Source organism: Paramisgurnus dabryanus, chromosome 14, assembly GCF_030506205.2.
Source record: "Paramisgurnus dabryanus chromosome 14, PD_genome_1.1, whole genome shotgun sequence".
Classification (NCBI taxonomy): Eukaryota; Metazoa; Chordata; class Actinopteri; order Cypriniformes; family Cobitidae; genus Paramisgurnus; species Paramisgurnus dabryanus.
The window spans coordinates 31,642,933-31,656,860 of NC_133350.1; the positions used below are offsets into that span (position 1 = coordinate 31,642,933).

Here is a 13,928-nt window from a genome sequence, read left to right on the forward strand (position 1 = left end):
CAAAACAGTAATCATAACAACTGAAAAACATTAGCGGAATGGTTAAAAACATACGTTTTCTCTAGCACAATTTCTATAGGTCAGTGCTAAAGCGTTGAAACGCAAATAGGGCAGTCTAACGGTTCACTTGGACATTATCACGACAGCTTTAACTGTGGTGAAGTATAACACATGATGCTTTTTCAATTCTTCAGCCACATGTCTTCTGTGAGGGGGTATAGCTCAGTGGTAGAGCATTTGACTGCAGATCAAGAGGTCCCCGCTTCAAATCCGGGTGCCCCCTTGGCTATACGCCTGTATGTCTGTCGTTTGGCTCGCTAATATTTCTTACTCAAAGTTCATCCTGGATCCTTTTAACATAGGGGTAGGCAAACGTCGGTCCTGGAGTGCAGCAGTCCTGCAGAGTTTAGCTCCAGCTCAAATCAAGCACACATGAACAGGCTAACCAAGGTCTAAAGGGTCACCTGAGAACTACAGGTGGATGAGGTTTAATCAGGGTTGGAAGTAAAATCTCCAGGACTGCAGCACTTCTGGACCGGCGTTGCCGACCCCTGTACTACGCTAAAGACGAGCATACACTGTGCCATTTCAGCACAGTCGTGGCTAAATGCCAACCTACACTTAACGAGTAAATCCCATGCGACGTGAAGCCAAAGCTCACGAATTGCATGCTCACACTCTACCAGGGGTCTCCGACCCTGCTCCTGGTGAGCTTCCGCCCTGCAGATTTTAGCTCCAACCCCAATGAAACATAGCTGAAGCAGCTTATCAAGGTTTTCAGGGTTGCTTGATAATTACAGAGAGGTGTGTTGGAGGTGTGTTGAAACTGAAGTCTGCAGGAAGGTAGCCGACCAGAAGCAGGTTTGGAGATACCTGCACAATTCGGTCAGATCGCAGAGCTGCGACTTGACTGCTCACACTTCACGTCTGAAACAAATCGGTGAGATACCCGAACTAAGAAGTGTGTGGCTGTTTGCCGGTTTCAGAATCAGCATCCATGCATTCCTGGGAAATGCGCCGCCTTTCTCATACAGTTTGTGCGGTTCCTTCAAGCGATCGCAAGGATGTGGCAAAATCCGTTTATACAACCAAGTACCACAGCGTGTAGGTTTCTGTAGTGTAGTGGTTATCACGTTCGCCTAACACGCGAAAGGTCCTCGGTTCGAAACCGGGCAGAAACAGCGCGTTCCTTTTGATACGCTGCAAGTTAAAAGCCTCTCTTGAGACACGTTACTCCTTGTGTCATGAAGCACTTTTAAAGTTACACACAGTTCCGCCCATCACATTTGCTTCACGCGTGAAAGGTGGCCAGTTCGCAAGTGGGCGAAAAGCATTGCCCCTTTGGGGAGTGTTGCACAGAGAGAAAATGTGTGGCTAAATCTATCAAAATAACCAAAGAATCCACACGAACAGGTTTCTGTGGTGTTGTGGTTATCACAAAAAGTCCTCGGTTCGACTGAAACACTTTGTTAGAGATATGACAGGGTTTTGGTCATGTTAATTTAAGTAGCTCAACAGTTACATCAGTTTGATGCACGTTATTTTAAACCTGATCGTCGGTTAGTGTTAGTTGAACGTAAGACAGGAAAGTGTACTGAGGTTTAGTCAACATTACCCAGCCAGTTGGCTGTGTAGACAAGCCAATGAAAACCTCTTGTTCCCTTTACATAAAGTCTTGAATGTCTCGTTTGTTTTTTGTCTGTTTCATGTTGAAATCCGTTGAAAACAATTTTGAAAAAGAACCCCAATCAAATAAAGGTCAATCCTTGATAATATCTCTAAACATGTCTAAGGCGATGGATTGCTCATGCACAGTTCTCTTCAGGCGTTTACCTTCCGTTAGGCCAAAATGAACACTTTCAAAAAGGTAACGTTTAATTAAATCAACAACGGAAACTATTTGATTCACACTACTACATACTTGCTGGTAATTTAGGAATCGCACAATGCCCAACCGCAGGGGTTCCGACAAAGTTTCACGTGACGAGGTGGCCGAGTGGTTAAGGCGATGGACTGCTAATCCATTGTGCTCTGCACGCGTGGGTTCGAATCCCATCCTCGTCGTTGTGAAGTCTTTAACATGCCACATTGCCGATGGTTACGTTGTTTCCCACACCTCTAGGAGTAGAGAAATCAGTGTGTTTTCTTTTCACCAGTTTTGAAGTGCTTACTCGCCAGAGTCTCTGGCGGACACTTGAGTGTTTTCAGACTCTAAAGTCCATGCTTTGTGCCAACTGTCTAGAAAGTGGTAAAGACAGGGTTGAGTGGTTCCTTTGTTAATGTTTGATGAAAGAGGAACAAAACAGTAATCATAACAACTGAAAAACATTAGCGGAATGGTTAAAAACATACGTTTTCTCTAGCACAATTTCTATAGGTCAGTGCTAAAGCGTTGAAACGCAAATAGGGCAGTCTAACGGTTCACTTGGACATTATCACGACAGCTTTAACTGTGGTGAAGTATAACACATGATGCTTTTTCAATTCTTCAGCCACATGTCTTCTGTGAGGGGGTATAGCTCAGTGGTAGAGCATTTGACTGCAGATCAAGAGGTCCCCAGTTCAAATCCGGGTGCCCCCTTGGCTATACGCCTGTATGTCCGTCGTTTGGCGCGCTAATATTTCTTACTCAAAGTTCATCCTGGATCCTTTTAACATAGGGGTAGGCAAACGTCGGTCCTGGAGTGCAGCAGTCCTGCAGAGTTTAGCTCCAGCTCAAATCAAGCACACATGAACAGGCTAACCAAGGTCTAAAGGGTCACCTGAGAACTACAGGTGGATGAGGTTTAATCAGGGTTGGAAGTAAAATCTCCAGGACTGCAGCACTTCTGGACCGGCGTTGCCGACCCCTGTACTACGCTAAAGACGAGCATACACTGTGCCATTTCAGCACAGTCGTGGCTAAATGCCAACCTACACTTAACGAGTAAATCCCATGCGACGTGAAGCCAAAGCTCACGGATTGCATGCTCACACTCTACCAGGGGTCTCCGACCCTGCTCCTGGTGAGCTTCCCCCCTGCAGATTTTAGCTCCAACCCCAATGAAACATAGCTGAAGCAGCTTATCAAGGTTTTCAGGGTTGCTTGATAATTACAGAGAGGTGTGTTGGAGGTGTGTTGAAACTGAAGTCTGCAGGAAGGTAGCCGACCAGAAGCAGGTTTGGAGATACCTGCACAATTCGGTCAGATCGCAGAGCTGCGACTTGACTGCTCACACTTCACGTCTGAAACAAATCGGTGAGATACCCGAACTAAGAAGTGTGTGGCTGTTTGCCAGTTTCAGAATCAGCATCCATGCATTCCTGGGAAATGCGCCGCCTTTCTCATACAGTTTGTGCGGTTCCTTCAAGCGATCGCAAGGATGTGGCAAAATCCGTTTATACAACCAAGTACCACAGCGTGTAGGTTTCTGTAGTGTAGTGGTTATCACGTTCGCCTCACACGCGAAAGGTCCTCGGTTCGAAACCGGGCAGAAACAGCGTGTTCCTTTTGATACGCTGCAAGTTAAAAGCCTCTCTTGAGACACGTTACTCCTTGTGTCATGAAGCACTTTTAAAGTTACACACAGTTCCGCCCATCACATTCGCTTCACGGGTGAAAGGTGGCCAGTTCGCAAGTGGGCGAAAAGCATTGCCCCTTTGGGGAGTGTTGCACAGAGAGAAAATGTGTGGCTAAATCTATCAAAATAACCAAAGAATCCACACGAACAGGTTTCTGTGGTGTTGTGGTTATCACAAAAAGTCCTCGGTTCGACTGAAACACTTTGTTAGAGATATGACAGGGTTTTGGTCATGTTAATTTAAGTAGCTCAACAGTTACATCAGTTTGATGCACGTTATTTTAAACCTGATCGTCGGTTAGTGTTAGTTGAACGTAAGACAGGAAAGTGTACTGAGGTTTAGTCAACATTACCCAGCCAGTTGGCTGTGTAGACAAGCCAATGAAAACCTCTTGTTCCCTTTACATAAAGTCTTGAATGTCTCGTTTGTTTTTTGTCTGTTTCATGTTGAAATCCGTTGAAAACAATTTTGAAAAAGAACCCCAATCAAATAAAGGTCAATCCTTGATAATATCTCTAAACATGTCTAAGGCGATGGATTGCTCATGCACAGTTCTCTTCAGGCGTTTACCTTCCGTTAGGCCAAAATGAACACTTTCAAAAAGGTAACGTTTAATTAAATCAACAACGGAAACTATTTGATTCACACTACTACGTACTTGCTGGTAATTTAGGAATCGCACAATGCCCAACCGCAGGGGTTCCGACAAAGTTTCACGTGACGAGGTGGCCGAGTGGTTAAGGCGATGGACTGCTAATCCATTGTGCTCTGCACGCGTGGGTTCGAATCCCATCCTCGTCGTCTGTCTGTCGTTGTGAAGTTGAACTGTCTTTAACATGCCACATTGCCGATGGTTACGTTGTTTCCAACACCTCTAGGAGTAGAGAAATCAGTGTGTTTTCTTTTCACCAGTTTTGAAGTGCTTACTCGCCAGAGTCTCTGGCGGACACTTGAGTGTTTTCAGACTCTAAAGTCCATGCTTTGTGCCAACTGTCTAGAAAGTGGTAAAGACAGGGTTGAGTGGTTCCTTTGTTGATGTTTGATGAAAGAGGAACAAAACAGTAATCATAACAACTGAAAAACATTAGCGGAATGGTTAAAAACATACGTTTTCTCTAGCACAATTTCTATAGGTCAGTGCTAAAGCGTTGAAACGCAAATAGGGCAGTCTAACGGTTCACTTGGACATTATCACGACAGCTTTAACTGTGGTGAAGTATAACACATGATGCTTTTTCAATTCTTCAGCCACATGTCTTCTGTGAGGGGGTATAGCTCAGTGGTAGAGCATTTGACTGCAGATCAAGAGGTCCCCGGTTCAAATCCGGGTGCCCCCTTGGCTATACGCCTGTATGTCTGTCGTTTGGCGCGTTAAAATTTCTTACTCAAAGTTCATCCTGGATCCTTTTAACATAGGGGTAGGCAAACGTCGGTCCTGGAGTGCAGCAGTCCTGCAGAGTTTAGCTCCAGCTCAAATCAAGCACACATGAACAGGCTAACCAAGGTCTAAAGGGTCACCTGAGAACTACAGGTGGATGAGGTTTAATCAGGGTTGGAAGTAAAATCTCCAGGACTGCAGCACTTCTGGACCGGCGTTGCCGACCCCTGTACTACGCTAAAGACGAGCATACACTGTGCCATTTCAGCACAGTCGTGGCTAAATGCCAACCTACACTTAACGAGTAAATCCCATGCGACGTGAAGCCAAAGCTCACGAATTGCATGCTCACACTCTACCAGGGGTCTCCGACCCTGCTCCTGGTGAGCTTCCGCCCTGCAGATTTTAGCTCCTACCCCAATGAAACATAGCTGAAGCAGCTTATCAAGGTTTTCAGGGTTGCTTGATAATTACAGAGAGGTGTGTTGGAGGTGTGTTGAAACTGAAATCTGCAGGAAGGTAGCCGACCAGAAGCAGGTTTGGAGATACCTGCACAATTCGGTCAGATCGCAGAGCTGCGACTTGACTGCTCACACTTCACGTCTGAAACAAATCGGTGAGATACCCGAACTAAGAAGTGTGTGGCTGTTTGCCAGTTTCAGAATCAGCATCCATGCATTCCTGGGAAATGCGCCGCCTTTCTCATACAGTTTGTGCGGTTCCTTCAAGCGATCGCAAAATATGTGGCAAAATCCGTTTATTCAACCAAGTACCGTAGCGTGTAGGTTTCTGTAGTGTAGTGGTTATCACGTTCGCCTCACACGCGAAAGGTCCTCGGTTCGAAACCGGGCAGAAACAGCGCGTTCCTTTTGATACGCTGCAAGTTAAAAGCCTCTCTTGAGACACGTTACTCCTTGTGTCATGAAGCACTTTTAAAGTTACACACAGTTCCGCCCATCACATTCGCTTCACGCGTGAAAGGTGGCCAGTTCGCAAGTGGGCGAAAAGCATTGCCCCTTTGGGGAGTGTTGCACAGAGAGAAAATGTGTGGCTAAATCTATCAAAATAACCAAAGAATCCACACGAACAGGTTTCTGTGGTGTTGTGGTTATCACAAAAAGTCCTCGGTTCGACTGAAACACTTTGTTAGAGATATGACAGGGTTTTGGTCATGTTAATTTAAGTAGCTCAACAGTTACATCAGTTTGATGCACGTTATTTTAAACCTGATCGTCGGTTAGTGTTAGTTGAATGTAAGACAGGAAAGTGTACTGAGGTTTAGTCAACATTACCCAGCCAGTTGGCTGTGTAGACAAGCCAATGAAAACCTCTTGTTCCCTTTACATAAAGTCTTGAATGTCTCGTTTGTTTTTTGTCTGTTTCATGTTGAAATCCGTTGAAAACAATTTTGAAAAAGAACCCCAATCAAATAAAGGTCAATCCTTGATAATATCTCTAAACATGTCTAAGGCGATGGATTGCTCATGCACAGTTCTCTTCAGGCGTTTACCTTCCGTTAGGCCAAAATGAACACTTTCAAAAAGGTAACGTTTAATTAAATCAACAACGGAAACTATTTGATTCACACTACTACGTACTTGCTGGTAATTTAGGAATCGCACAATGCCGAACCGCAGGGGTTCCGACAAAGTTTCACGTGACGAGGTGGCCGAGTGGTTAAGGCGATGGACTGCTAATCCATTGTGCTCTGCACGCGTGGGTTCGAATCCCATCCTCGTCGTTGTGAAGTCTTTAACATGCCACATTGCCGATGGTTACGTTGTTTCCCACACCTCTAGGAGTAGAGAAATCAGTGTGTTTTCTTTTCACCAGTTTTGAAGTGCTTACTCGCCAGAGTCTCTGGCGGACACTTGAGTGTTTACAGACTCTAAAGTCTATGCTTTGTGCCAACTGTCTAGAAAGTGGTAAAGACAGGGTTGAGTGGTTCCTTTGTTGATGTTTGATGAAAGAGGAACAAAACAGTAATCATAACAACTGAAAAACATTAGCGGAATGGTTAAAAACATACGTTTTCTCTAGCACAATTTCTATAGGTCAGTGCTAAAGCGTTGAAACGCAAATAGGGCAGTCTAACGGTTCACTTGGACATTATCACGACAGCTTTAACTGTGGTGAAGTATAACACATGATGCTTTTTCATTTCTTCAGCCACATGTCTTCTGTGAGGGGGTATAGCTCAGTGGTAGAGCATTTGACTGCAGATCAAGAGGTCCCCGCTTCAAATCCGGGTTAGGGTTAGGGTTAGGGTTAGGTTAGGGTTAGGGTAACGTTTAATTAAATCAACAACGGAAACTATTTGATTCACACTACTACGTACTTGCTGGTAATTTAGGAATCGCACAATGCCCAACCGCAGGGGTTCCGACAAAGTTTCACGTGACGAGGTGGCCGAGTGGTTAAGGCGATGGACTGCTAATCCATTGTGCTCTGCACGCGTGGGTTCGAATCCCATCCTCGTCGTCTGTCTGTCGTTGTGAAGTTGAACTGTCTTTAACATGCCACATTGCCGATGGTTACGTTGTTTCCCACACCTCTAGGAGTAGAGAAATCAGTGTGTTTTCTTTTCACCAGTTTTGAAGTGCTTACTCGCCAGAGTCTCTGGCGGACACTTGAGTGTTTTCAGACTCTAAAGTCCATGCTTTGTGCCAACTGTCTAGAAAGTGGTAAAGACAGGGTTGAGTGGTTCCTTTGTTGATGTTTGATGAAAGAGGAACAAAACAGTAATCATAACAACTGAAAAACATTAGCGGAATGGTTAAAAACATACGTTTTCTCTAGCACAATTTCTATAGGTCAGTGCTAAAGCGTTGAAACGCAAATAGGGCAGTCTAACGGTTCACTTGGACATTATCACGACAGCTTTAACTGTGGTGAAGTATAACACATGATGCTTTTTCAATTCTTCAGCCACATGTCTTCTGTGAGGGGGTATAGCTCAGTGGTAGAGCATTTGACTGCAGATCAAGAGGTTCAAATCTGGGTGCCCCCTTGGCTATACGCCTGTATGTCCGTCGTTTGGCTCGCTAATATTTCTTACTCAAAGTTCATCCTGGATCCTTTTAACATAGGGGTAGGCAAACGTCGGTCCTGGAGTGCAGCAGTCCTGCAGAGTTTAGCTCCAGCTCAAATCAAGCACACATGAACAGGCTAACCAAGGTCTAAAGGGTCACCTGAGAACTACAGGTGGATGAGGTTTAATCAGGGTTGGAAGTAAAATCTCCAGGACTGCAGCACTTCTGGACCGGCGTTGCCGACCCCTGTACTACGCTAAAGACGAGCATACACTGTGCCATTTCAGCACAGTCGTGGCTAAATGCCAACCTACACTTAACGTGTAAATCCCATGCGACGTGAAGCCAAAGCTCACGAATTGCATGCTCACACTCTACCAGGGGTCTCCGACCCTGCTCCTGGTGAGCTTCCGCCCTGCAGATTTTATCTCCAACCCCAATGAAACATAGCTGAAGCAGCTTATCAAGGTTTTCAGGGTTGCTTGATAATTACAGAGAGGTGTGTTGGAGGTGTGTTGAAACTGAAGTCTGCAGGAAGGTAGCCGACCAGAAGCAGGTTTGGAGATACCTGCACAATTCGGTCAGATCGCAGAGCTGCGACTTGACTGCTCACACTTCACGTCTGAAACAAATCGGTGAGATACCCGAACTAAGAAGTGTGTGGCTGTTTGCCAGTTTCAGAATCAGCATCCATGCATTCCTGGGAAATGCGCCGCCTTTCTCATACAGTTTGTGCGGTTCCTTCAAGCGATCGCAAAATATGTGGCAAAATCCGTTTATACAACCAAGTACCACAGCGTGTAGGTTTCTGTAGTGTAGTGGTTATCACGTTCGCCTCACACGCGAAAGGTCCTCGGTTCGAAACCGGGCAGAAACAGCGCGTTCCTTTTGATACGCTGCAAGTTAAAAGCCTCTCTTGAGACACGTTACTCCTTGTGTCATGAAGCACTTTTAAAGTTACACACAGTTCCGCCCATCACATTCGCTTCACGCGTGAAAGGTGGCCAGTTCGCAAGTGGGCGAAAAGCATTGCCCCTTTGGGGAGTGTTGCACAGAGAGAAAATGTGTGGCTAAATCTATCAAAATAACCAAAGAATCCACACGAACAGGTTTCTGTGGTGTTGTGGTTATCACAAAAAGTCCTCGGTTCGACTGAAACACTTTGTTAGAGATATGACAGGGTTTTGGTCATGTTAATTTAAGTAGCTCAACAGTTACATCAGTTTGATGCACGTTATTTTAAACCTGATCGTCGGTTAGTGTTAGTTGAACGTAAGACAGGAAAGTGTACTGAGGTTTAGTCAACATTACCCAGCCAGTTGGCTGTGTAGACAAGCCAATGAAAACCTCTTGTTCCCTTTACATAAAGTCTTGAATGTCTCGTTTGTTTTTTGTCTGTTTCATGTTGAAATCCGTTGAAAACAATTTTGAAAAAGAACCCCAATTAAATAAAGGTCAATCCTTGATAATATCTCTAAACATGTCTAAGGCGATGGATTGCTCATGCACAGTTCTCTTCAGGCGTTTACCTTCCGTTAGGCCAAAATGAACACTTTCAAAAAGGTAACGTTTAATTAAATCAACAACGGAAACTATTTGATTCACACTACTACGTACTTGCTGGTAATTTAGGAATCGCACAATGCCCAACCGCAGGGGTTCCGACAAAGTTTCACGTGACGAGGTGGCCGAGTGGTTAAGGCGATGGACTGCTAATCCATTGTGCTCTGCACGCGTGGGTTTGAATCCCATCCTCGTCGTCTGTCTGTCGTTGTGAAGTTGAACTGTCTTTAACATGCCACATTGCAGATGGTTACGTTGTTTCCCACACCTCTAGGAGTAGAGAAATCAGTGTGTTTTCTTTTCACCAGTTTTGAAGTGCTTACTCGCCAGAGTCTCTGGCGGACACTTGAGTGTTTAAAGTCCATGCTTTGTGCCAACTGTCTAGAAAGTGGTAAAGACAGGGTTGAGTGGTTCCTTTGTTGATGTTTGATGAAAGAGGAACAAAACAGTAATCATAACAACTGAAAAACATTAGCGGAATGGTTAAAAACATACGTTTTCTCTAGCACAATTTCTATAGGTCAGTGCTAAAGCGTTGAAACGCAAATAGGGCAGTCTAACGGTTCACTTGGACATTATCACGACAGCTTTAACTGTGGTGAAGTATAACACATGATGCTTTTTCAATTCTTCAGCCACATGTCTTCTGTGAGGGGGTATAGCTCAGTGGTAGAGCATTTGACTGCTCACACTTCACGTCTGAAACAAATCGGGTGCCCCCTTGGCTATACGCCTGTATGTCCGTCGTTTGGCGCGCTAATATTTCTTACTCAAAGTTCATCCTGGATCCTTTTAACATAGGGGTAGGCAAACGTCGGTCCTGGAGTGCAGCAGTCCTGCAGAGTTTAGCTCCAGCTCAAATCAAGCACACATGAACAGGCTAACCAAGGTCTAAAGGGTCACCTGAGAACTACAGGTGGATGAGGTTTAATCAGGGTTGGAAGTAAAATCTCCAGGACTGCAGCACTTCTGGACCGGCGTTGCCGACCCCTGTACTACGCTAAAGACGAGCATACACTGTGCCATTTCAGCACAGTCGTGGCTAAATGCCAACCTACACTTAACGAGTAAATCCCATGCGACGTGAAGCCAAAGCTCACGAATTGCATGCTCACACTCTACCAGGGGTCTCCGACCCTGCTCCTGGTGAGCTTCCGCCCTGCAGATTTTAGCTCCAACCCCAATGAAACATAGCTGAAGCAGCTTATCAAGGTTTTCAGGGTTGCTTGATAATTACAGAGAGGTGTGTTGGAGGTGTGTTGAAACTCAACACATTATCATTTTGTATAATAAGTAAATATTAAAGTGAAGTAAACAGAAAATACACTTATCTTTATATCTAATTATGTCATCCAATCTTCATTCAGGGAACTCTGAAGCTTCTAGCAGCAAGCAAAGTTTTGATACTGGTCTTATCAAAACTCCAGACTTGGTTTGGAGAGTAACAGTTCTTGTTAGACCTTGTGAACCAGGATGGACTTGGAGTACTCTTCCCAGAGGCCAGGATCCTCGCGGAGCCTCTTGACGCCATGTCAGCTGGATTTAGTTTGGTTCCTATATATCTCCACTGGTATATATCTGTGTTGTCTCTAATGACAGAAATCCTATTCGCCACAAAAGTGTGAAATCTTGCTTGTTCATTTGCTATATATTTTAAAACAGACTGACTATCAGTCCAAAAGGTAGACTGACAGAGTTTGAAGTCGACCTCCTTTCTTAGCATCTTGTCCACTTTAACTGCCAGCACTGCAGCTGCCAATTCCATGCGAGGGATGGTCATCTGTTTCAAAGGAGCCACTCTTGCTTTACCAAGCATGAAAGAAACATTTATACCATGATTGTCTGCAGTCATTCTTAGATAACTCACTGTGCCATATCCATGATCACTGGCATCGGAAAAATGATGTAACTCAGCCTGTTTAACTGGTCCAAAACCAGAAGGTTTAACGCACCGAGGCACCACGAAGTTTTCCAGCACACATAGATCATTGATCCATCCACTCCATTTGTCAGATGCAGCTTGAGGTATTCTGCTGTCCCAGTCATGCTTGCTCCTACAGAGCTCCTGTAACAGCAACTTTGCAGATAATGTGAGGGGGCACAAGAATCCTAGTGGATCATAGATCGAGCTCACAATGGATAACATGTTTCTTCGTGTGTGAGGCTTCTCTTTCACAATTATCTTAAACTTGAACAGGTCATCCTCAACACTCCATAGCAAACCAAGTGCTCTTTCCACTGGCAATTTGTCTCTGTCTAGGTCCAGTTCTCTAATCTCATGGGCTCTGTCCTCCTTTGGAATATGCATTAGGACAGTTCGGCTGTTGCTCACCCATTTGGTCAAACGAAATCCTCCTTTTTGACAGAGAGATGTAAGTTCCTTGACCAGGTGCACTGCTTCGTGTTCTGAGGACAGGGACTTCAGACAGTCATCAACATAAAAGTTATTCTCAACTGTGCTTATTATGTTCGGATGGAACATGTTCTTGTTGTCTTTAGCTGTCTGTCTAAGTGCAAAGTTTGCACAACTTGGAGACGAAACGGCTCCAAACAGGTGCACTAACATGCGATGCTCACCTGGAGGTCTCTTTATGTCTCCATTAGGCCACCAAAGAAATCGCAAAAAGTCAACATCATTCTTTGATACTTTGACCTGATGGAACATTGTCTGAATATCAGTCATCACTGCAACAGGCTCCTGACGAAATCTGGTAAGGACACCAAAAAGAGAGCTTGTTAAGTCTGGACCTGGCAGAAGTTCAGAATTTAAAGATGTGCCTCGGTATGTTACACCACAATCAAAGACTACTCTTATTGTACCCTTCTTGCTGTGGTATACACCGTGATGTGGGATGTACCAGACTTTACCATCACACCTTTTCAGTTCATCCTGTGGTACCACTTCTGCATGTCCTCGATTTATAACTTCTGTGAGGAATTCTGTATATTCAGCTTTGAATTTTTCGTTCTTTTGGAATTTTTTCTTAAGACTAGACAACCGCTGCTCTGCCACCTGGTGATTATCTGGCATAATGATATCTTTTCTCCTGAATGGTAAGTCCAAAGTGTAATGGCCATTTTGCAGTTTGACTGATTTTTCTGCTATTGTCATGAATTTCTTGTCTTCCTGCGACATTTCAACTTTGTCTTGGCTTTCATTGAAGTCATGACTGTATTGCTGCAGCAACAGCTCTTCTAAGTTTCCAATGGAAGTTCTATTTACAGTCACATGAGCATATCTGGCCATTGACAGTCCATCCTAATATGGTCTTTACTGCGTATGGTCCATCTCCTTGGCTGTTGACCACTTCCCACGGTTCTAAAGCCTTTGGAACATTGCTGCCAATCAACAATTCTACATCAGCTTCTATTCTGAGTATGTTCACCTCTCTAAGGTAAGTAAATCTAGATAGATCTTCGTTAGTGGGAATACTATTTGTGTCTACTGGCATGCTCCTTTGGGTGTAAACCTCTGGCAGTGCAATGAAGGTGTTTTGATTTATAGCTGAAACCTCCAAGCCTGTGATTATATCTGAGCTCAATGACTTTTCCTGGGACATGGTTCGGAGCAAGATGTTGGTTTTTCTCCCTGTTATGTTCAGCTTGTCAATGAGGTTCTTTGTGCAGAAGGTTGCAGAACTCCCTGCATCAAGAAAAGCGTATGTGTATATCACCTTGCTTCCTTTGGAGTGTTTCACCTTCACTGGCACAATGGGAAGCATGCACTCCTTGGTGTTGTGTTTGTCCCCGGCCCCAGAATGCTCACCACCACTTAGTGACACCTGCGCACTACTAACAGGGGCTTTTACTAACGACTGTTCAGACTTAATATGTAGTACACTTGGATGACTTTTCTTGCATGTTGAGCAATTTAGACGCCCTGTGCAATCTTTGCTTACATGTCCAGCCTTCACTAAACATCCGAAACAGATTCCATTCTGTTTTAGGAATGTGATTTTTTCCTTGTGTACCTTTTTCTCAAATTCAATGCACGACTTCAGTTCATGATCCTCTTTACAGAACAGACATGAATTATCTGGGCTTCTATCTGGGTTTCTAGATTCCTGGTGTGGTTTAACATTCAAATTAGTAGCAAAAGTTCCTTTTGGCTTGGGTTTCAACATTAACTTGGGCTTAGCTTTAACAGAACTCAAGTCTTGTATGTTGCCATATATTGGGTCTGACATGATGCTGGCTTGTCTCTCAATGAAAGAAACTAAACTGACCATTCGCACTCTACCAGTACGTTGCAGCTCACAAGCCTTAGCACGCCATTTTTCTCTGAGCTTGTACGGGAGCTTTAGAACAATGTTCTTCATATTAGAAATGGTATCCAGTTCTTCCATATACTCTAGTTCTTCCATGGCATTACAACAAGTTCTAAGGAACAATGC

At 44.4% G+C, this 13,928-nt stretch overlaps 12 non-coding genes across 12 annotated transcripts; all 12 read left to right on the top strand.

Moving 5' to 3' along the window:
• The first annotated feature begins 211 nt into the window (after nucleotides 1-211).
• On the top strand, nucleotides 212-283 carry trnac-gca (transfer RNA cysteine (anticodon GCA)). Its single transcript has one exon. It is a non-coding gene; the product is annotated as a tRNA-Cys (tRNA).
• An 825-nt stretch (nucleotides 284-1,108) lies between these two features.
• trnav-aac (transfer RNA valine (anticodon AAC)) lies at nucleotides 1,109-1,181 on the top strand. Its single transcript has one exon. It is a non-coding gene; the product is annotated as a tRNA-Val (tRNA).
• An 801-nt stretch (nucleotides 1,182-1,982) lies between these two features.
• On the top strand, nucleotides 1,983-2,064 carry trnas-gcu (transfer RNA serine (anticodon GCU)). Its single transcript has one exon. It is a non-coding gene; the product is annotated as a tRNA-Ser (tRNA).
• Nucleotides 2,065-2,509: 445 nt separating this feature from the next.
• trnac-gca (transfer RNA cysteine (anticodon GCA)) lies at nucleotides 2,510-2,581 on the top strand. The gene has a single exon. It is a non-coding gene; the product is annotated as a tRNA-Cys (tRNA).
• An 825-nt stretch (nucleotides 2,582-3,406) lies between these two features.
• On the top strand, nucleotides 3,407-3,479 carry trnav-cac (transfer RNA valine (anticodon CAC)). The gene has a single exon. It is a non-coding gene; the product is annotated as a tRNA-Val (tRNA).
• Nucleotides 3,480-4,280: 801 nt separating this feature from the next.
• trnas-gcu (transfer RNA serine (anticodon GCU)) lies at nucleotides 4,281-4,362 on the top strand. Its single transcript has one exon. It is a non-coding gene; the product is annotated as a tRNA-Ser (tRNA).
• A 464-nt stretch (nucleotides 4,363-4,826) lies between these two features.
• trnac-gca (transfer RNA cysteine (anticodon GCA)) lies at nucleotides 4,827-4,898 on the top strand. Its single transcript has one exon. It is a non-coding gene; the product is annotated as a tRNA-Cys (tRNA).
• An 826-nt stretch (nucleotides 4,899-5,724) lies between these two features.
• On the top strand, nucleotides 5,725-5,797 carry trnav-cac (transfer RNA valine (anticodon CAC)). Its single transcript has one exon. It is a non-coding gene; the product is annotated as a tRNA-Val (tRNA).
• Nucleotides 5,798-6,598: 801 nt separating this feature from the next.
• trnas-gcu (transfer RNA serine (anticodon GCU)) lies at nucleotides 6,599-6,680 on the top strand. Its single transcript has one exon. It is a non-coding gene; the product is annotated as a tRNA-Ser (tRNA).
• Nucleotides 6,681-7,338: 658 nt separating this feature from the next.
• Nucleotides 7,339-7,420, top strand: trnas-gcu (transfer RNA serine (anticodon GCU)). Its single transcript has one exon. It is a non-coding gene; the product is annotated as a tRNA-Ser (tRNA).
• A 1,355-nt stretch (nucleotides 7,421-8,775) lies between these two features.
• On the top strand, nucleotides 8,776-8,848 carry trnav-cac (transfer RNA valine (anticodon CAC)). Its single transcript has one exon. It is a non-coding gene; the product is annotated as a tRNA-Val (tRNA).
• An 801-nt stretch (nucleotides 8,849-9,649) lies between these two features.
• On the top strand, nucleotides 9,650-9,731 carry trnas-gcu (transfer RNA serine (anticodon GCU)). Its single transcript has one exon. It is a non-coding gene; the product is annotated as a tRNA-Ser (tRNA).
• Nucleotides 9,732-13,928: the final 4,197 nt, after the last annotated feature.